Source organism: Mya arenaria, chromosome 11, assembly GCF_026914265.1.
Source record: "Mya arenaria isolate MELC-2E11 chromosome 11, ASM2691426v1".
Lineage (NCBI taxonomy): Eukaryota > Metazoa > Mollusca > Bivalvia > Myida > Myidae > Mya > Mya arenaria.
In genome coordinates, this window is record NC_069132.1 from 40,832,721 (window position 1) to 40,854,671 (window position 21,951).

Below are 21,951 nucleotides of genomic sequence, written 5' to 3' on the forward strand. Positions count from 1 at the left end.
ACACATGTTATTCAACTAGTCAAGGAAAAGTAAGCTCCCAAAAGCCTAATATGCGTTGAATTGAATTGTGTATTATATGGCAACTCCTGACATATCCTTTACATATAACAGTTAATGCACACTTCGCATTTGGCCAACGATCTGCAGTGATAGACTGTCGCATCATGTTTTATATCGATGGTCAGAATTCATTTAGCAACTACTTTATCCTTGCTTAACCTTCTGTACCTTTCGGGAGATCAACCTATGATAGTCTCCGATCTGCAGTGGCAGACATTATGACTGTCACACCAGCCTCCCTGTCTATTCAGAAGGTAACAATGGGCCTCACACGCAGCGTCTCCCCCAAACGTGCACGTTGCCCTCTTTTCTGTATAAAATATTCGGCATTTCGATTTTACACGTTGCTAACGGGGCAATCTTATCAACCAGCAATCCATTCGGAACTCCTCGGCCATTTTTATCGAAAACAACCTCGGATGTATGCCGGTTCATCAGGGGAAGTAGTTAAATTTATTGCCAGTGAAGTGTATTATTGCAAACATGTCCACAATTTCCAAGAGTTAAGCCATTGAATTTAACTGCTAAATTAAATAAATACGCGATCTACTTGTAGCGGACTTAAACATGCCGATTTTTGAGTATGGAAACCGTCCATATATATCCGAGGTTGTTTTCGATAAAAATGGCCGAGGAGTTCCGAATGCCAGCGATCGACAAAATATCGTGACATCACACATTTCATTTTTATTTTGCAAAATGAATTAGAATTTTAAATAAATTATAAAAAAAAAACAAATAAACTTTGCCTGAACTGTCAAACAAAGCTAATTCTTTTGAAATTGATATTATGACTACTCAGAAATATCTATTTGAAAAATGGTCGTTGATAAGATGGTTGATAATATGCTACACGATGTTGTTTTTTTTCTAATCAGCGCTGAATCTTAGATTGGCGGTTCATTGGGACATTTCCAACCCCTCACTGCCGAAGGTAAAATGGCATGAACATTAGCGGATGTAGGGGACGGATGTTAATGAACATTTTATATCAATATTGGAACTAAATACAAACAAAATAGAACATAATGCATAATTTCAGATTATAAGTAGGCAAAATATTCTTGAAGTCAAGAGATTGGGCTGGGGACCCTTAGCACGCTATATTTGATATTTTTGGCTTTACTCTGTGCCCCACTAAGACTAAAATATCACTGTGACCGACGATGGTTCGTTGGTGTTGTATTTAATAAACGTACCCCATCCAGCTGTTCTACTAAGAAAAGATATTATATGTGGCTATTGTATGCGAGGCACTTTCACTGTAAGCAAAATACTTACGGGGCGTTGCAGTGGTGGTGGAGACTGCCAGACAGACTAAAGCAACAGCGAGGAAAAACTTGGCGTTCATCTTGCAGTAGGTTTACAGCTTCAATATGGAACAAAAAATTATATTTAGCCTAAAGGAATCATAAAAATAACAATGGTAAAACCCATCAAAAGAAATAATGAACGAGAATATTAGGACATTTTAAATTGGAATTAAAATGTACTGCTTTTATTTAATTAGTTTGTCGCGTATTTTCATAACTTGAAAATTTAAACTGCCATACAATAAACCCTCTCATTCAGCTTAAGGATAATGACACAACCGTGGTTTTGACTTTCGTTTTAAACTTACAGGTACATAAAATATATATAGTTAAACCATCATGGCGGTATGCAATTATGGACGGCATCTTGTTAAAGAACTTGAGCGTCTTCTTAAACTTGAAGCGGAATGTTCGTACATTTGCTTTCGTACGAAACAAATTACAATGGAAAAGTCCTCTTCGAAAATAAAATTTATGTGATATAATCAATCAAATATATTATTTAACTGTATGACCTGTTGTTCGAACATGCCTTAAAATTCGCAAACCAAATAACTGATCTTTTTTTACCCCACCCGCCTAAAAAGTGTTAACAACCAAGGAGGGTCTCAACTATTTATCTGAGAAACGACTCGTCTTCAAGCGAATCAGACTGATTTCTGACAGTTAATGATGATTGAATACCCATAGAATAACGTAATCAATTCATTAAACAAACTCTAAAATTTAAAATCTGTTTCAAATCCAATGATTATAAACAATTGTTATATTCACTCGTTCAACCTTTCCGAGTATTCATCTTTTTTAATTCAGTATGTTGGTCCTGTATTTATGCCCTGTTCAGTTTAAAACTTTTGGTCATCGACTGTTTTTGGTTGGAACAAAGATGCATTAATAAGGGTTGATTTATGAATGTTCATAAAGTATCGCACTAAAACACGCGTAATAAAAAAATCTATAAAAACAGTCTTTCAAGACCTGTTTTTCACAGACCGCAAATAGAAATCATAGCTACGTCATCAACTGTCAAATTTTGCGTGAAGGGCGTCATATGGATAGCGGCATGGAAAACATTTATTTTTTAAAAAAAAGGGGTATTTCGAAAGTTTAATACCAAAAAACTCCGAAAACAAGCATAAAAGAACAGAATTGTTGAATTTAGTTTAAGATCGTATTCACTTTCTCTTGTGATCATAATAAAACTTTATTTTCACTCGTGGCTTAGTCACGATCTAAATACCAAGGTGTTGTTGTTGAATGCTGATACCTGGATAAAAGTCACAACAATTTTCATGTTTGAGTTTCTTTGAAAACTAGGTAAGAAGGTACAACAAGTATATCAATACGTATATCATACTATCTAGATAATATACTTATTGTTATAAATGAATACATACTTACATTAACTACTAAGTATAAACCAATTACATGTATCCATTTCGCAAATTTTATGTTTCAAGCATGATCTTATATAGCGGATATTGTGGTAGGACACCTGTCTGCGGTCCGGCATCACGTGGAGTTTGGTGTCCTAACACGAATCCGTATAGAGACCATGATAATATAACAGTATCACGGATTCTTTTTTAAGAAATGTTAATTTTGTAAAAAAATGTTTTGTAGGCAAGATCCAAATCAATGTTCAATAATCTAACAACAAATCAATCATTGTGTATGTAAAAAATGTGTACCTGATATTAGAAGCTTTTCACGTGCTATCTAGGCAAGGGATGGCTAAACTATTGGCAGCTTCGTATTTATAACAAAATGCTATCTGATGTCACGTGCTTCTTTTGCTCGAATACACATCAACAGACCTTGAGAATGACCTGTTATCAGCTTATATTCACTAAATAAGGATTGTGCGGGCTAATTGGATGAATTTACAGACGGTAAACAAGTTGTTATTGTCATGAAGCGTTCGTAGTGTCACATAGTCAAACAAACAAAGATAACTGTACTCTTTTATCAGCATTTTAAATGAAATATTGCACAGTCTATGCCGCTTTCAGAGACCAGCATTCAGTCTTTTACCAAAGTTTGACTGGATGTTTAGTTTCTTAAAACACATCGACAAATCCCTACACAATACCGCTGCCCGTTGGAGCACTGTCAAAACAATAATTTGGAAACAAATTTGTCGAAGTGTTTGACGAAACTTGTCACAATCTTCGGGCAAAGAACGAAGGCGGGGCTCTTTAAGCTTTCATCTAAAATGGTGAAGTAAAAGAAAAGTCATCTTTGTTTAAAGTCTTCATTTGAAGCCAATTAATGCCTTCCGACGTAGCATTTATGACGTAATTTTCTGTGACCACTAGTGAAATAAAATAGATGGACCAACAAATTTTCTTTTTCTATCATGCATTTATCGGGTTTTTCAATATATTTTCCCGCTGGAGTAAATTTTGTTTGACGACAGTTCATTTCTGTGGCCTCTTTGCGAAGGGAAGTAACTGCGGTATAACTTCTGCTTTATTTGCCATCTGAGCGAATGAAGCGGACACAGATCGTATGCGCATGTAGATACATGGAATAGAGCCAACAGGTCTTGAGTGGTTCGGGTTTTGGGGAGGATAAGGAAACTAGCTTGCGGGAACTCTTTCAAACTAGCTAGTTAATATAATGGCAGCCAAAAGTTATCTCCCCCCCCCCCCGTTAGTGGACATATCGACCATCAGTTAAGTGGTAGAGCGTTCGTTTCGGGTGTGGAAGGTCGCGGGTTCAAACCCCGGCCGCATCAAACCGAAAGTTGTTAAAACATGATACCAGTAGCTTCCTTGCCTAGAACTCGGTATTTACAGGGACGTACTTGGTAGTACTTGGGTGAGTAGTGAACTCAGTTAACCCAGGAAAGTTGTATTCCGTTTTTCTGTGCTTTTCAACGTTAAAGAACCAAAAGGGATTTTCGCAAAGAGCTAGCTATAGGGTATCGCACCCGACTCTCTTGCATCTCACTCTCTTTCTTCAAATCGTTTAATTTCTGGATTTGACCGGGGAATTGCAGCCACTTTTATTTCATATCAGTTACTACATTAAAACGCAATTTAAGTCATGAGGCAGACAGACCTTGATAAACTGAGATAAACAAACAATCAAAAGCGGACAGAGTGCACAAAATGCCGGCCTTTAAGTGGTACAGTCGTACTGTTGTTTATATCAGTTGGTGCCCTATATTAAGGACAGTATTACTTATGTTAGTTCATATTAGAAGTGTTTTGTTTTTATTCAAGCCTTTCCTTGTAACACCCTAGTGAACCAAAATTAAACTTCAATGCTTCTAGATGAATATATGTGCTACAACGTCAATTATTTGCAAATAATTTACTGGTCGCATTTTAATCACTGAATTTTATTTTATAAGAATACATATATATTTTGCAATATTTAAATGTCCATTGCATATTAATTTTACAATGTTCTTTCGTTCGTTACATATCCACCACGTTACAAGTACATGCTTTAGATATCTACCTTTAATGCTTATCACCCTAAGCGCATTTTGTTATTAAAACGTCTTGTTTCTAAATGCGGCGGTCCAGCATGGATAAAAGTTATGTAATATTAACTAATTTATAGCCTTATGGCAGTCACGTGGTAGATACTGACAAAAAGATATTGTTAAAACATTCTGTTTTTGACAAGCTTCGATGATACACCTCTGTTACAAAGATATGTTAACATTTTAGACCAGAGAAAAAGAATTGTTTCTACTGTAATTCATTATTATCACAATCAACTAAAACACTTAAAACGTATATGCTGTTTTACTTTGAGACTTTTGAAGTGAGCGTTGAACAAATTATAGATAAAACAACCCTGCGTCGTTTTCAGCTAAGACACTGTGCGACACCGTGTATTCCGGACAATACTTTTACAACCCGTAACACGATATTTTCATCGTGTCATCAGTTGGTGGAGAATCCGGGTTGTTTATTTATTTTAACTGCCCCGATATCTTACTTTCACAAAGCCAAGCAAGATGATCTACCCAGAGTACCCCCACTAGCGGATGGAACTCCGACCCCGCTATGGAAATCCACACAAGCGAATACCCTACAGTGGCCATCATCAGCGAGATCCTCTCTTCAGCCGCCATCCTAATTCTTTTCTGCCCGGACATATATGGGATAGTAATATTGTGTTTGAATCCCATCAGCGTCAAACAATTTTTCCTCAAAAAGGGTCTTTATCTTATTCGTTACTCCGGGCTAAAAAAGTCGCATGACGGCATTTCTGAGGAAGAAGACAGCTGCAAGCATGCCATTTGCTTCCATAGCAAACACTTGTCTCCACCATAATAGACAGCGCTCTCGCTGAATATTGTGCTCGTTTTTAGTTTGAAATAATTATCTCGTTTAACAAGCGAAGAGATAAACAGTTTCATCCTCGTCAGCTTAACCGTGTTAAACTTAAATCTTTCGATTTGTTCATGTCTCAAAACGTTATAACCGTTATTAAATATATTTGCATGAAACTAGGTACATAAATATTTCTACTAATGAAACTTTGAATGCGCAGAGAAGTGTGTTCTAAAACTCTATGATGCACAAAATAAACAAATAATCCACTTTTGCTCGTATATTTTTACATATTAGATTTGTTCAATATTTCATACAGTTCGTAAATTATTTAAATATAAGAGTAATTAAAAAGAGGTATGAAAATCGAACGTTAAAATATACGAACAAAATATGTTTTTATCTATTTTGTACATCATAGAGTAAACGAAATCTTTGTTTCTATAATTCTGATCAAGAGATAAACATATGGACCAAATCGCTCGTTTCAGGAAAGCTCGACTGGCCAAAACTGCAGCCCATTACCAGGCTACTGTGATTCGATGATTGAGCTAATATTGATCAATGCTAGATCCCCGGGCCAAAGTGCATACCTAATGTGAGACATGGTGTCCTTATCAGATGGTGGCCTTGCTTCATCTCTCAGTTAGATGTTTAATTTTATACCTTGGATCACGGTATCGTAACCAACCGGAGATCCCGCTAAGGGCCGGTAAAATGTACACACTGTTTTCATCCGTCATCCGCATCAGGTTCCAATTTCTCGAAACTTCTTGAGCTTAATAGGCTTAAGTAGCTTATTTTAATTAGACAAAAACATACTTAAATGTGATTTTGGTAAATAAAATATGGATTATTGTGATAACCATATCAGTAATTCCTATTTAAAGTGTAATAACTCTTAATGAAGTTGATATTACTCGGATTAAAGACAAAGAAAAATAGTGAGATTAGCTTAATCCTGTTATAAGGCACTTAAGAAGTTTCGAGAAACTGGTGCCAGCATTTTGCAAATGGAAACCATATTCCATGTTTACGCACGCAGTAGAAACTTTATGTCATCATTAAAAACTTAATGACATGTCAATAATCACATTTTATATAAGTTTGTACATGCAAGCAATTCAATTGGTCAACAGTCATCATTGGATAAATTTTGACCAATCAATTAACAAATCTATGTAAAGGTATTCAAGCAAAAATAACATCATGCATTCTGACTGGCACATCTTGATTTCTTACTTGGTACATCTTGGCTGGTCCAAATTAACATTACTACTTGGCGGTCACTTATCAATAAATTCGTTTATCTCAGATATAATCGTTTTAAATATTCTTATTTCAGACATTGTTTTACTCTAGCTATCTTTATAGCTTACTTCCAGAATAACTTTCTTTCCTGGCTTAGTTTTCCATTATTCAACATGGAAGACAACATTTAATGTCAGCAAGCATCAAGTCAAATACTCCATAGCCGAATTAAGCAAACACAGTGTACGTATACCACGTGCTAAATTGCGTCATAAATGCTATGTCGGAAGGCAATGTTTTGATTTGAAAAAGACTTTTAACAAAGATAACTTCACTATTTCATCACCATTTGAAATGTAACAAAGCGCAGTCTACGCAGCTTGCGGAGCCCTGTCTTCGGTCTTTAACCAGAGTTTGATTGAGAGTTTAGTTTCTTTAAACACTTCTACAAACTTTTTCACAATACGGCCGTCTGACGGAGCACGGTCAAAACATGATTTTGGAAATAGGTTTGTCGAAGTGTTTGATGAAACTAATGACTTTATCAAATTGCGGTAATAAAGTAAAATGCGGGCTCTAAAAGCGAAATAGACTGCCCTTTGTTTCATTTAAAATGGTGTTGAAAAAGAAAAATTATCTCTGGTTTAAGTCTTCATTTTGAGCAAAATGTTGCCTTCCGACGTAGCATATATGACGTAGTTTATTATGTACTTTTGTTCTTCACGAGGCGAAATATATTGCGATCATACACTGAAATGAATAATCTGTTTTAGTACATGCCCAAAGGAGGGTATTTGACGTACGTTAATTGTTGTTTTTCAAAAAACATCAGCAAATTAAATGCGAACATAACGTCATTTCGAATTTTGTGTCCCAGCCCTGTGCGCGCGGACTTTTGATTTTGAATTGATAGCGGCCTTTAATTTCAAAACAGTGAAAATATCAAAATGTTATTTTACTGTTTTAAACAATGAAATGCCATTTTATGCCACTGACGAATCTCTTATTACCACCGGAAAGCATATACTGAAGCTTGATTTAGAGGTTCTTTGTATCGCATCATAGTGAAAAGTGCTATATTTTGCCAAAAAGCGTCAGTATCGATATGGAATGAAGATTACATTTTTTTCAATCTATTATCTGCGAATTTCTGTTTAAAATTGGTTTAAAAAAAAGAGTAAGTAAAACAATTACGTTTGTTTGCCAGCATAACATCTGTAATTAAAGCCCAGTTAAGACAGGAAAGGTGGATGTAATGACAGGCCTTGTGACATGTGTTCATTGTCACTTGCAACGTGCGTACTAACTTTCATACGAATGTTTTGATTTGATCAAGGTTTAAGTGTTTGCTTGAATCCGACGCCAAGGCTATGAAAATGCATGGAGATTATAATGATATGAAACAATGCCAATTTCAAATAGTATGCCAAAGCTATAAACTTATCAACATAACTATTTTTTAACAATTTTATTATAATATAGTATACAGGAAATATCAATTAAAAGTTCCTTCCTCTTGACAAAATGATTCATCTCAAGGTTGTGAATTCCCTGGTCTGAAAATAAAAATACATCATCCTTATAATGTATATAATAAAATCCTTGAAGAAAACATGCATCTATAGGTTAGTGATTGAAGAAGTGGAAAGATATAACTTGTACCGAAATTATCCATTATTCAGGAAAGTTAGTTTCAATAAAATTAATGAATCTTCTAAGGTTTTGTTTTCATTTTGAAATTCCATTCCCTTCAAACTGGCAAACACAACAAACTATTTGGAAACTCGAATGCTTTGAAAATTCATTTTCGTTTCTAAAAATATATTTTTCATAAAAGACAAAACAGTCAAAATTCAATCGTGACATTCCAGAAAGCCAAACGTTTTTTTTTTTTCATTTTGTTTTTATGATAACGACTTATTTCAATAAAGTAGTTAAATTTTTCTTTTAAATCATGAGGGGAAATGTGTTATTCCGTCTCGATTGCTTGAAAAGTATTCTTAAAATCTTCGTCATCTTCTGTATTTAAACATGAAATGACGTCGTGAATATATTATAAAGATATGACGTCATTATTTAAACAATAATACATTTCGTTAAAATTCAACTGTTTGTGTTGTGATTTTGAATGAATATCATGTCAGTTTTAATTCTACTTATGAACGGGATTAAAATAATCGAAAATATGTTTTGTTTCATAATCTTTCGGTTATTATATATCTATATCTGCACCGTAAATAGCGGAAAAATACAATAAGCATTGCTTTGCCATTTGATGGTTTGATGGCTCATCTTCCAATGCAGGTGAATTAGGTAGACTTTTTGTGTTATTTATCACCGAAAAAAATGCGTGTGATTTAAAGAAACTGACACTTGTTATTCAACTAGTCAAGGAAAAGTAAGCTCCCAAATGCCTAATATGCGTTGAATTAAATTGTGTATTATATGGCAACTCCTGACATATCCTTTACATATAACAGTTACATGTACACTTCGCATTTGGCCAACGATCTGCAGTGACAGACTGTCGCATCATGTTTTTTTATCGATGATCATAATTAAACAGCTACTTTTATCCTTGCTTAAACATGTGTACCTTTCGGGAGATCAACCTATGATAGTCTCCGATCTGCAGTTGCAGACATTATGACTGTCACACCAGCCTCCCTGTCTGTTCAGAAGGTAACAATGGGCCTCACACGCAGCGTCTCCCCCAAACGTGCACGTTGCCCTCTTTTCTGTATAAAATATTCGGAATTTCGATTTTACACGTTGCTAACGGGGCAATTTTATCAACCAGCAATCCATTCGGAACTCCTCGGCCATTTTTATCGAAAACAACCTCGGATGTATGCCGGTTCATCAGGGGAAGTAGTTAAATTTATTGCCAGTGAAGTGTATTATTGCAAACATGTCCACGATTTCCAAGAGTTAAGCCATTAAGTTTAACTGCTAAATTAAATAACTACGCGATCTACTTGCAGCGGACTTAAACATGCCGATTTTTGAGTATGGAAACCGTCCATATATATCCGAGGTTGTTTTCGATAAAAATGGCCGAGGAGTTCCGAATGCCAGCGATCGAAAAAATATCGTGACATCACACATTTCATTTTTATTTTGCAAAATGAATTAGAATTTTAAATAAATTATAAAAAAAACAAATAAACTCTGCCTGAACTGTCAAACAAAGCTAATTCTTTTGAAATTGATATTATGACTACTCAGAAATATCTCTTTGAAAAATGGTGGTTGATAAGATGGTTGATAAGATGCTACACGATGTTGTTTTTTCGAATCAGCGATGAATCTTAGATTGGCGGTTCATTGGGACATTTCCAACCCCTCACTGCCGAAGGTAAAATGGCATGAACATTAGCGGATGTAGGGGACGGATGTCAATGAACATTTTACATCAATATCGGGAAATATTTTAAACAAAATAGAACATAATGCATAATTTCAGACTATAAGTTGCCAAAATATTCTTGAAGTCAAGAGATTGGGCTGGGGACCCTTAGCACGCTATTTTTGCGATTTTTGGCTTTACTCTGTGCCCCACTAAGACTAAAACATCACTGTGACCGACGATGGTTCGTTGGTGTTGTATTTAATAAACGTACCCCATCCGGCTGTTCTACTAAGAAAAGATATTATATGTGGCTATTGTATGCAAGGCACTTTCACTGTAAGCAAAATACATACGGGGCGTTGCAGTGGTGGTGGAGACTGCCAGGCAGACCAAGGCAACAGCGAGGAAAAAGTTGGCGTTCATCTTGTAGTAGGTTTACAGCTTCAATATGGAACAAACAATCATATTAAGCCTAAAGGAATCATAAAAATAACAATGGTAAAACCCATCAAAAGAAATAATGAACGAGAATATAAGGACATTTTAAATTGTAATTAAAATGTACTGCTTTTATTTGATTAGTTTGTCGCGTATTTTCAAAACTTGAAAATTTAAACTGCCATACAAAAAACCCTCTCATCCAGCTTAAGCATAATGACACAACCGTGGTTTTGACTTTCGTGTATGAGATAATTGATGATGTTTTAAACTTACAGGTACATAAAATATATATAGTTAAACCATCATGGCGGTATGCAAACAATTATGGACGGCATCCTGTTAAAGAACTTGAACTGTGTCTGGCGTACTTTCTTTACAAACATGACATTGTAAATGTGGACGCGTGTATGTGCGGTTTTATGTCCGTTTACTCTTGTTGGGTGGTAAATTCAGTTAGGTAACTGTGCTTTTCCATTCTTGTCAAATGAGTATGCAGCCTTCTTAATTGAAGAAACTCGGTCAACGTTTTTGGACCAAAAAATAATTTTCCCGTTAATGCATCTGAAAACACTTATTCTATCATAATTTACTCATAAAATCGAATGAAAGAATAAAAGATAGTTTAGTTTTAGTGTGGTGCCGGTAAAGTCAAGAAAAAACCGACGCTTTAACCACAAGGCAACAAGGACTTATTTAATATAAGATGTCAGTTAATATTTTATTTGTTTAATACTCGCACTCGGGCCAAGGCCCATCAAGCAAGTGCCCCAATAATGAATATTTGTCATACTAGTTGATGTCTTCAAAGACGATATTTGAGCAAATATTAACGTTTGCTGAAGGGTCCCAAATAGCAGTATCATAATTTTAACACACCTTTTGATTTATCACAGTTTTTTCCGACATAAAAAGTGCAATTTACAAAACATGAGCGAGTCCCTTGAGCTTTCTTCTTTTACATACATTGCTTTATAAAGTATTTATTAAAGGGATTGATCGGCAGTAATTGAAATCCACAGATGATAGATTTGTACACTCAACGATGAGTCAACGATGACACAAACAAGTTTCTTTCATGCTTTTCGATGTAATATAGACTTTTATCACTGAAATATCAATAGCGAAAATTCCAATTTGATATTTTCACTGCAAACTAAAATGTGAAAATATCAACTTTAAGAACTACTTTAAAATCGGTATAAAGTAGTTATTTCCCTTTATCAAAACTAAATAATCAATATTTAACAAGAATTTTGACAAAACAAATTATTTGATATTGAAAAAGGTTGCATAATGTTCGATACATTTATTTTTGGAAATAAACAATAGTTACCTTCATTAGAAAAATGGTTTTCCTATTTCAAGCGTATTCTTAAACTTGAAGCGAAATGTTAGTAAATTTGCTTTTGTACGAAACAATTTACAATGGAAAAGTCCTCTTCGAAAATAAAATTGATGTGATATCATCAATCAAATATATTATTTAACTGTATGACCTGTTATTCGAACATGCCGTAAAATTCGTAAACCAATTAACTGATCTTTCTTTACCCCACCCGCCTAAAAAGTGTTAACAACCAAGGAGGGTCTCAACTATTTATCTGGAAAACGACTCAAGCAAATCAGACTGATTTCTGACAGTTAATGATGACTGAATACCCACACGATAACGTAATCAATTCATTAAACAAACTCTGAAACTTAAAAACTGTTTCAAATCCAATGATTATAAACAATTGTTATATACACTCGTTCAACCTTTCCGAGTATTCATCTTTTTTAATTCAGTATGTTGGTCCTGTATTTATGCCCTGTTCAGTTTAAAACTTTTGGTCATCGACTGTTTTTGTTTGGAACAAAGATGCATTAATAAGGGTTTATTTATAAATGTTCATAAAGTATTTGCACTAAAACACGAGTAATTAAAAAAACCTATAAAAACAGTCTATCAAGACCTGTTTTTCACAGACCGCAAATAGAAATCACAGCTACGTCATCAACTGTCAAATTTTGCGCGAGCGGCGTTATATGGTTAGTGGCATGAAAAGCACTTTTTTAAAAAAGGGGGTATTTCGAAAGTTTAATACCAAAAAAACAAGCATAAAAGAACATAATTATTGCATTTAGTTTAAGATCGTATTCACTTTCTCTTGTGATCATAGTAAAACTTTATTTTCACTCGTGGCTTAGTCACGATCTAAATACCAAGCTGTTGTTGTTGAATGCTGATACCTGGATAAAAGTCACAACAATTTTCATGTTTGAGTTTCTTTGAAAACTAGGTAAGAAGGTACAACAAGTATATCAATACGTATATCATATTATCTAGATAATATACTTATTGTTATAAATGAATACATACTTACATTAACTACTAAGTATAAACCAATTACATGTATTCATTTCACAAATTTTATTTTTCAAGCATAATTTTATATAGTGGATATTGTGGTAGGACACCTGTCTGAGGTCCGGCATCACGCCGAGTTTGGTGTCTTAACACGAATCCGTATAGAGACCATGATAATATAACAGTATCACGGATTCTTTTTTTATGAAATGTTAATTTTGTAAAACAAATGTGTTGTAGGCAAGATCCAAATCAATGTTCAATAATCTAACAACAAATCAATCGTTGAGTATGTAAACAAATGTGTACCTGATAGTAGAATCTTTTCACGTCGTGCTATCTATTCAATGGATGGCTAAACTATGGGCAGCTCCGTATTTATAACAAAATGTTATCTGAAGTCACGTGCTTCTTTTGCTCGAATACACATCAACAGACCTTGAGAATGACCTGTTATCAGCTTATATTCACTAAATTAGGATTGTGCGGGCTAATTGGATGAGTTAACAGACGGTAAACAAGTTGTTATTGTCATGAAGAGTTCGTAGTGTCACACAGTTCCATATTGAATGATGTAATATCTGTTTCGTTTCATTCTCAAATTAAAATCTTCTTTTTTCTGTTTTTACCAAATGATACAGCAACAGCTTCATTTCCATATATACTTGAATAATTCTAATTGTCTCGTACCAGTGTGTGTGTATACTACGTGATAAATTGCGTCATAAATGTTTCACCGCAAGGAAATATTTTGCTTTGAATGGAGAGTTTAAACAAAGATAACTGTACTCTTTTATCTTCATTTTAAATGAAATATTGCACAGTCTACGCCGCTTTCAGAGCCCAGCATTCAGTCTTTTACCAAAGTTTGACTGAGAATTTAGTTTCTTAAAACACTTCGACAAATCCCTACACAATACCGCTGCCCGTTGGAGCACTGTCAAAACAATAATTTGGAAGCAAATTTGTCGAAGTGTTTGACGAAACTTATCACAAACTTCGGGCAAAGAACGAAGGCGGGGATCTTTAAGCTTTCATCTAAAATGGTGAAGTAAAAAAAGAGTTATCTTTATTTAAAGTCTTCATTTGAAGCCAAATATTGCCTTCCGACGTAGCATTTATGACGTAATTTATAGCGTGGTATACACACACTGCATACCATATGGCAAAACATAAGCCCGACTGTTCAGAACTATATTAACAACGTTGTTATCGTAATCGTTATTAACTTTCATTTTTACTGCTGTGTAACCAAAATGGACACATCTGTTTTCTGTAGTATTTAGTATCGAAATACCTGTTTTACTTGAATGTTTTTATCCAAATATATGAGCGTTTTACAAAATAGCTCACCTTTAAAGTTTACAACGTTGTTTAATTTTTCCTGATCTATAATTGATTTCGTTATCCTAGGCAGACCGATGGCTTTGTTGATTCGGAGTAATTATGCGCATAGGGCAACAACAGTTCAGATTCCAGATTAAACTGACCAAGAGTCGATTGTTCCGAGAACCCGCGGGTACAAATCTCAAAGGCCGGGCATAAAAGGAAAACTAACACTAATGATATAGAGATTTTTTGTTGAATTCAATGTAAGATCGTACTTTATTTCACGAGTGGTCACAGAAAAAATATATTTCTGTAACCACGAGTGAAATAAACAGAGGATATTTGTTGAATTTAGTGTTAGAATGTATTTTATTTCACAAGCGGTCAAAGAAAAAAAATCAGGAGTAGCGAAGCCACGAGTCAAAATTTAACTTTTACTTTTTGTGACCATTAGTGAAATAAAATACGATCTTACACTAAATCAAACAAATTTTCTTTTCATTTCATGCATTTATCGTGTTTTTTCAATATATTTGCCCGCTGGAGTAAATCTTGTTTGACGACAGTCCCTTTCTGTGGCCTCTTTGCGAAGGGTGGTAACTGCGGCATAACCTCTGTGTCAAAGTTACTCCTATTCTCGTGAGCAGTCCGCCTATTAAAACAGGAGTTCCATTCTCTATGGAAATAGTAGTTACAATTGATATTAGTTTTAGATAAAACCCTACTACCATCAACGAAACCTATGACTTTTAACATTTATTGTGGCACAAAACAAGTGTTTAATCAAAAGCATTTCGGAAATAAAAAATATATATCGCGTAGAAATACAAATGAATGAAACTGGAATATTTATTGTACATTCAGGAACAATTTCAACAGATTTAAATTAACATATATGGACTTATAATAGTGTGTATGCGTTAAATCAATGGAAGTCTGTTTTCAGTGATTTTCGTAGTGAATATCTATCTATTCACTGTCGCTCTCAGACTCTGGCTCTTACGGTATTTTTTCGGGGGGAATTCATGCTATGCAGATGAAGGGTGTTTTGTTGTTGAGATAGCGAAATAGTTTCATATTTTACTTCGGAAGTGTTTTCGACAAGATGTCGGAAATCATCATGGCCTGGCTGGTTTTCGATCGGCTATAATTGTTCAGGCTTTATGGCCGATGATCTGAACTATTTAATAAGACGAGACTCCTTTAACGTTCAGCTTTTGGACAAGTCTTTTCTGAGCATTATTTTTCAAAAGAAAAATGAATTGATGAACTGATGAAAGTAAACAAAGAAATTAGTCAAATTCAAAAGGTTTGTGCATACATGTACGCGGTAAGAGTTTGTAGGTAGATATGATCTACAAATCTAGCACATGTGGCCAAGTAAATATTCAACCGATACCTACTAAGTGAGTTAATCGTAACAGTATGTTCCATGAAATAGTTCATACATAAAATGGTAATTTCATAGTTATATTCAATCGCAAAAATGTTTGTTTTATAAAAAAATATTGCATAATTTGATATTGACAATTCTATACGATTCGGCGAATGTGTCAATTACTGCACTACAGACGACAACACACATGTACACTCTATTTGTATCATGCATGCACTTTTTCAAGTCAAAGGAATCAAATCTTATAAAAGGTGGAAAAAGTAGTCCAGGGTTGTCGAGCCAGAGTGAAATGATCATTCACCAATATTTTTCATTCTTTCACCGATATGCATGGAACAAAATACGGTCATACACTGAATTCAACAAAAAAATAAACATTTCATGCATTTATCCTGGTTTTTTTTCAATATATTTCCCCGTTGGAGTATATTTTGTTTGACGACAGTCCCTATCTGTGGCCTCTTTGCGAAGGGAAGTAACTGCGAAATAACCGCTATGTAAAGGTCACCTCCCATACCTCCCATTCGCGCGAGCAATCCGTACGTTTTCAAGTCAAGGGAAGCAACTCTTTTAAACGAGGGAAAAAGTAATCCTGTGTTGTCTGCAGAGTGAAATGATCAAATGTTATCATTTCACACGAGCCAGAGTGAAATGTTCAAGTTATCATTCACCAATAATTATCATATGTGTTCTTCACCTTTGTCAAAAGAGATAATTCGATATACAGACTGGTTTGTATAACTGTAATAGTAAAGTGGGACTCTGATATGCATTGATATGCATTAATAACAACATCATCAAGTGCATGTGCAGTGGAATTGTATGCATTGATAACCATATCATCGAGTGCATGTGCGGTGGGACTCTCTGCATTTATAACCATATCATCGAGTGCATGTGCAGTGGGACTCTATGCATTGATAACCATATCATCGAGTGCATATACAGTGGGACTCTATGCATTGATAATCATGGCATCGAGTGCATGTGCAGTGGGACTCTATGCATCGATTACAATTTTATGAAGTGTATGTTCACTGGGACTCTATGCATCGATTACAATTTTATCGAGTGCATGTGTAGTGGGACTCTATGCAAGGATAACCATTGTATCGAGTGCATGTGCAGTGGGACTCTATGCAAGGATAACCATTGTATCGAGTGCATGTGCAGTGGGACTCTATGCAAGGATAACCATATCGTCGAGTGCATGTGCAGTGGGACTCTATGCATTGATAACCATGGCATCGAGTGTATGTTAAAGCGGACTCTATGCATTGATAACAATGTCATCGTGTGTATTTGCAGTGGGATTCTATGCATTGATAACAATTTCATTGTGTGTATGTGCATTGGGATTTTATCCATCGATTACCTTATAATTGAATGCATGTGCAGTGGGATTCTATATGCATTAATAACCATATCATCGAGTGTATGTGCGGTAGGACTATATGCATTAATCACTATGTCATCGAGTGCATGCGCGGTGGGACTATATGCATTGATTGCTATGTCATCGAGTTCATGCACGGTGGGACTATATGCATTAATCACTATGGCATCGAGTGCATGCGCGGTGGGACTATATGCATTAATCACTATGTCATCGAGAGCATGCGCGGTGGGACTATATGCATTGAATACTATGTCATCGAGTGCATGCGCGGTAGGACTATATGCATTAATCACTATGGCATCGAGTGCATGCGCGCTGGGACCATATGCATTAATTTCTATGTCATCGAATGCATGTGTGGAGGGACTATATGCATTAAGTACAGTGTCATCGAGTGCATGCGCGGTGTGCCTATATGCCATCGTATGTGCTTGTATGACAATACTACGGGGTTTGTTTTGCTTAAGATAGGTGAAGTTATTCTATTGTCTATTATTTTTGTTCTATATTGAAGCTGTTAAACTTTCTTCAAGATGAACGCCATGTTTCAGCTCGTTGTTGCCTTGGTCTGCCTGGCAGTCTCCACCACCACTGATACGCAACCTTGCGGGCTTGAACCTGCGGCAGGGTCGTTGTATTGGTCCCCACCCCTCCCTCTATCCAATAACTTGTTGGGTATTTTAAGTATAATATGATGCATACTGTTTTGATTCCCTTAATCCGCTAATGGTCATACCAAATTTTCTCCGGGAGTAAGGGGTTGGAAATGTTCCAAGGTACGTCTCGACCAGCCGCCAATCTAAGATCCTTCGCTGGTTAGACAAGAAACGTGAATAAAACTTGCTGCATAACGACCTTCATACCACATGTACATGTATATACAACACGGTCATATAATTTTTGATTTACCTTTATACTCCAAATATTGTACAATTAACATCACATTTTAGAGAAGCCACCTAATCAAGGTTCGATCATTGTTTTTCATATAAGTTTTATGAGTAGTTATAATGTCAATTTCAAAATCAATAGCTTTGTTATTATGTTAAGGCAACGTTTGGTAGATTTTGAAAGCACAAATTTTAGTTTAATTTAGTGTGATAAATAACAATAAGCGTAAGCGGCCCTTGCAGTGGTTCCAGAGTAACATGGACATCTGTCAACCTAAAACAAAAGACATACGTTGAAGGTACCCGTTCACAATTTTTTATTGGCGTAATTTGTTTCAAACTGTCCGAAATAATTATTTTACAAACATACCAATAAAAACTCCAAACAACCCATGAAAGATACTCATTTAAACATAAATTAGTATTTATTTAAGTTTTACCACCGTTTTTTGGCAAACAAATAGCATTTTGTATCGCATGATTAATATATATTAACACTAGAGCATTTATTTGAACTTGTGATTATGTTTTAGCATTTTCTTCACATTTCACACGACATCAATATTTTTGATGTTTGGCTCTTTAAAAGCCCATAATTTAGATATTTATCATTTGTATAAAAATGATAATCTATATTATGTTTTATCTGTATTGTTTTTTTCTCTTTTCCTTCTTATTTGTCATCTATCATTGTGACCATAATAATTATTGTACGGCATATCATGTTTTGTCAAGAAACTGTTATTTACATGTTTACGACAATAAACAACTCTGTCTGTCTGTGTGTCTGCTAAAAAAATACTGTGATCTTCTATGGTAATCGTGTCATAAGGTAGAAATACAGTGTTTTCTGCACCTTTCTTTCAAATTAAACTCGGTATCCTTCATAAGAACCATTGTTCATCCTTTTTGGAGTCCCACTCGACATTTATTCATCCTTTTTGGTAAATTTAAACAATTGTTGTAATTGTGGTTAATCTTATTTGGGAGTAAGAGTGCATCTTTAAGTAAAAACAGTATGGTTTTGAAACCATTATTCGACTTTTGGCGTTTTTGATAGATTTTGGCGTGAAGCTGTCCGCCACATCGATTGTATAAGACACTATGGCCCTTAAGGCTTTTGATAAATTTCGGATTGATTTTGACTTCTTTTTTCTTATTAAGTTCTTATTTAGTGCCGTTTATAACATAAGGAAGTTTAAATTAGTATAATATTAAAGAGTTATTAAGAGGCTTACAGGGGGATTTATCCTCATCATTGAATGAGATATAGAGCCAAAGCCAAACTTTAGGTGGGCCGACCAGGCTCTGTGTGCGTCACCTTGGTTCAATTGCATCCGTCGCCCACATCAGCATTTTAAAACGGAACCATATTCCATGTACGCACAAAGAGGAAAACTATCATGCAGGCGCGTAGCTGCCTTTACGCGAGTACGCGGCTGAATCCACATGATTCTGACAAACAAATAAAACAAATCAGCCAAAGTTGCAGTATGCGTACTTGACTACATGAACATAAATCTGTCCATTTTCCAGTACTTAATAAAGCATATCAAAGCACCCAGAATGAACCAAATTGCACCATGGTTTTTTAAATATTTTCCGAGAGTAGCACATTTATGAATCCACGTGAATAGCCCCTGTCATGTTATGATTAAAAATACATTTTAATTTATTATTCTCTCTTTACACAATTACATAATATAAACGTTTTTTTAAAGGCATTCATAAAATAGGCGTTTTGAAGAAAGCTTCATTTGTATGACGAAAATTGTTCGAATTAAACGAATATGAATTTAAAAGTGTTTATTTCCGTATGTCTTGCTTCATGACAATGTTTCTTTTTGAATTTTTTAGATCACAAAACATAGATTTTGCATCTGATTCTATATATTTTTGAAGCCAAACGCTGTCCGCTCATGCGTCCGCGTCCGCTTTATTCGCCAACTGAGCGATTGAAGCGGACACAGATCGTATGCACATGCAGATACATGGAATAGAGTCAACAGTCCTTAAGTTGTTCGGGTTTACCATAAGCGGACAAAGTCCTCAGTGTATATCAGCATATACTGCGCCTGTCATTGATATAAGAGGTTAAGGAAACTAGCTTGTGAGAAATCCTTCAAACTAGCTAGTTAATATAATGCCAGCCAAATGATCTCCCCCCCCCCCTCTCTCTCTCTCTCTCTCTCTCTCTCTCTCTCTCTCTCTCTCTCTCTCTCTCTCTCTCTCTCTCTCTCAGAAGGCTGAGCCTAAAATGTTAGAAATGTTTACACTCATAGAGTAGTATTCCATTGAAAATAATTTGTCTTATGGATCTAAGCTGTCCCATTTTAGTAATGTATGTGATATAATCTTAAGCTATTATTTTAATATTGAATATTTAACTGTAGAAGTTATTTATCGTGTACAATTTGACATATCTTATTGTCTAAGTTACCCACGCTATGCTCAACAAAGACCGCCCTCCCCCCCCCCCACCCCGTTTGCGGACATATCGACAGCTCAATGGTAGAGCGTTCGCTTCGGGTGTGGAAGGTCGCGGGTTCAAACCCCGGCCGCATCAAACCGAATGTCGTTTAAATATGAACCCAGTAGCTTCCTTGCCTAGCGCTCGGTATTAACAGGGTAGTACTTGGTAGTACTTGGGTGAGTAGTGTACTGAGTCTGTTAAACGCAGGAAAGTTGTATTCCGTGTTTCTGTGCTTTTCAACGTTAAAGAACCAAAAGGGCTCTTCGCAAAGAGCTAGCTATAGGGTATCGCACCCGAATCACCTGTATCTCACTCTGCTTCTTCAAATCGTTTAATTTCTGGATTTGACCGGGGAATTGCAGCCACTTTTATTTCATGTCAGTTACTACATTAAAACGCAATTTAAGTCATGAGGTACGGACACAGCGACAGACTTTGATAAACTGAGATAAACAAACAGTCAAAAGCGGCCGAGTGCACAAAATACCGGCCTTTAAGTGGTACAGTCGTACTGCTGTTTATTCCAATTGGTGCCCTGTATTAAGGACAGTATTACTTTTGTTAATTCATATTAGAAGTGTTTTGTTTTTATTCAAGCCTTTTCTCGTACAACCCTAGTGAACCAAGATTAAACTTCAATGCTTCAAGATGAATATATGTGCTACATATTTTATTTTATAAGAATACATATATATTTTGCAATATTTAAATGTTCATTGCATATTAATTTTTCAAAGTTTTTTTGTTCGTTACATATCCACCACGTTACAAGTACATGCTTTAGATATCTACCTTTAATGCTTATCACCCTAAGTGCATTTTGTTATTAAAACGTCTTATTTCTAAGTTGATCGGTATTATCAAATTTATAGCCTTATGGCAGTCACGTGGTAGATACTGACAAAAAGATGTTGATAAAACATTCTGTTTTTGACAAACTTCGAGGATACACCTCTGTTACAAAGATATGTTAACAATTTAGACTAGAGAAAAGGAATTGTTACTACTGTTATTCATTATTATCACAATCAAATAAAACACGTAAAACGTGTATGCTGTTTTACTTTGAGACTTTTGAAGTGAGCGTTGGACACATTATAGATAAAACAACCCTGCGTCGTTTTCAACTAAGACACTGTGCGACACCGTGTAATCCGGACATTACTTTTAAAACACATAACACAATATTTTCATGGTGTCATCATATGGAAAACATTTCTATGGTGGCATTTTACTGCCGAAGAATAACCTGATAACCTTCGTTTCGTGTTACAGGCCTAGTTTAAGGAATGTTTGGCATGATACTCCCCTGCTGTGCATCTTCTGCTAATTGCACTGGTGTCACAGTAGGGGCCAATTTCCTGTATATTGGTTTATTGGCTTAGGGCCATTTCGGGTC

At 35.4% G+C, this 21,951-nt stretch overlaps 2 long non-coding RNA genes across 2 annotated transcripts; both read right to left on the minus strand.

Annotated features, from left to right (window-relative positions):
- Window positions 1-307: 307 nt before the first annotated feature.
- On the minus strand, window positions 308-3,092 carry LOC128207990 (uncharacterized). Its single transcript, XR_008256809.1, has 3 exons — window positions 3,065-3,092; window positions 1,342-1,429; window positions 308-370 (listed from the first exon to the last, which is right to left on the minus strand). It is a non-coding gene; the product is annotated as an uncharacterized LOC128207990 (long non-coding RNA).
- A 6,432-nt stretch (window positions 3,093-9,524) lies between these two features.
- On the minus strand, window positions 9,525-13,401 carry LOC128207801 (uncharacterized). The gene is made up of 3 exons (XR_008256764.1): window positions 13,375-13,401; window positions 10,628-10,715; window positions 9,525-9,660 (listed from the first exon to the last, which is right to left on the minus strand). It is a non-coding gene; the product is annotated as an uncharacterized LOC128207801 (long non-coding RNA).
- Between the last annotated feature and the right edge of the window lie 8,550 nt (window positions 13,402-21,951).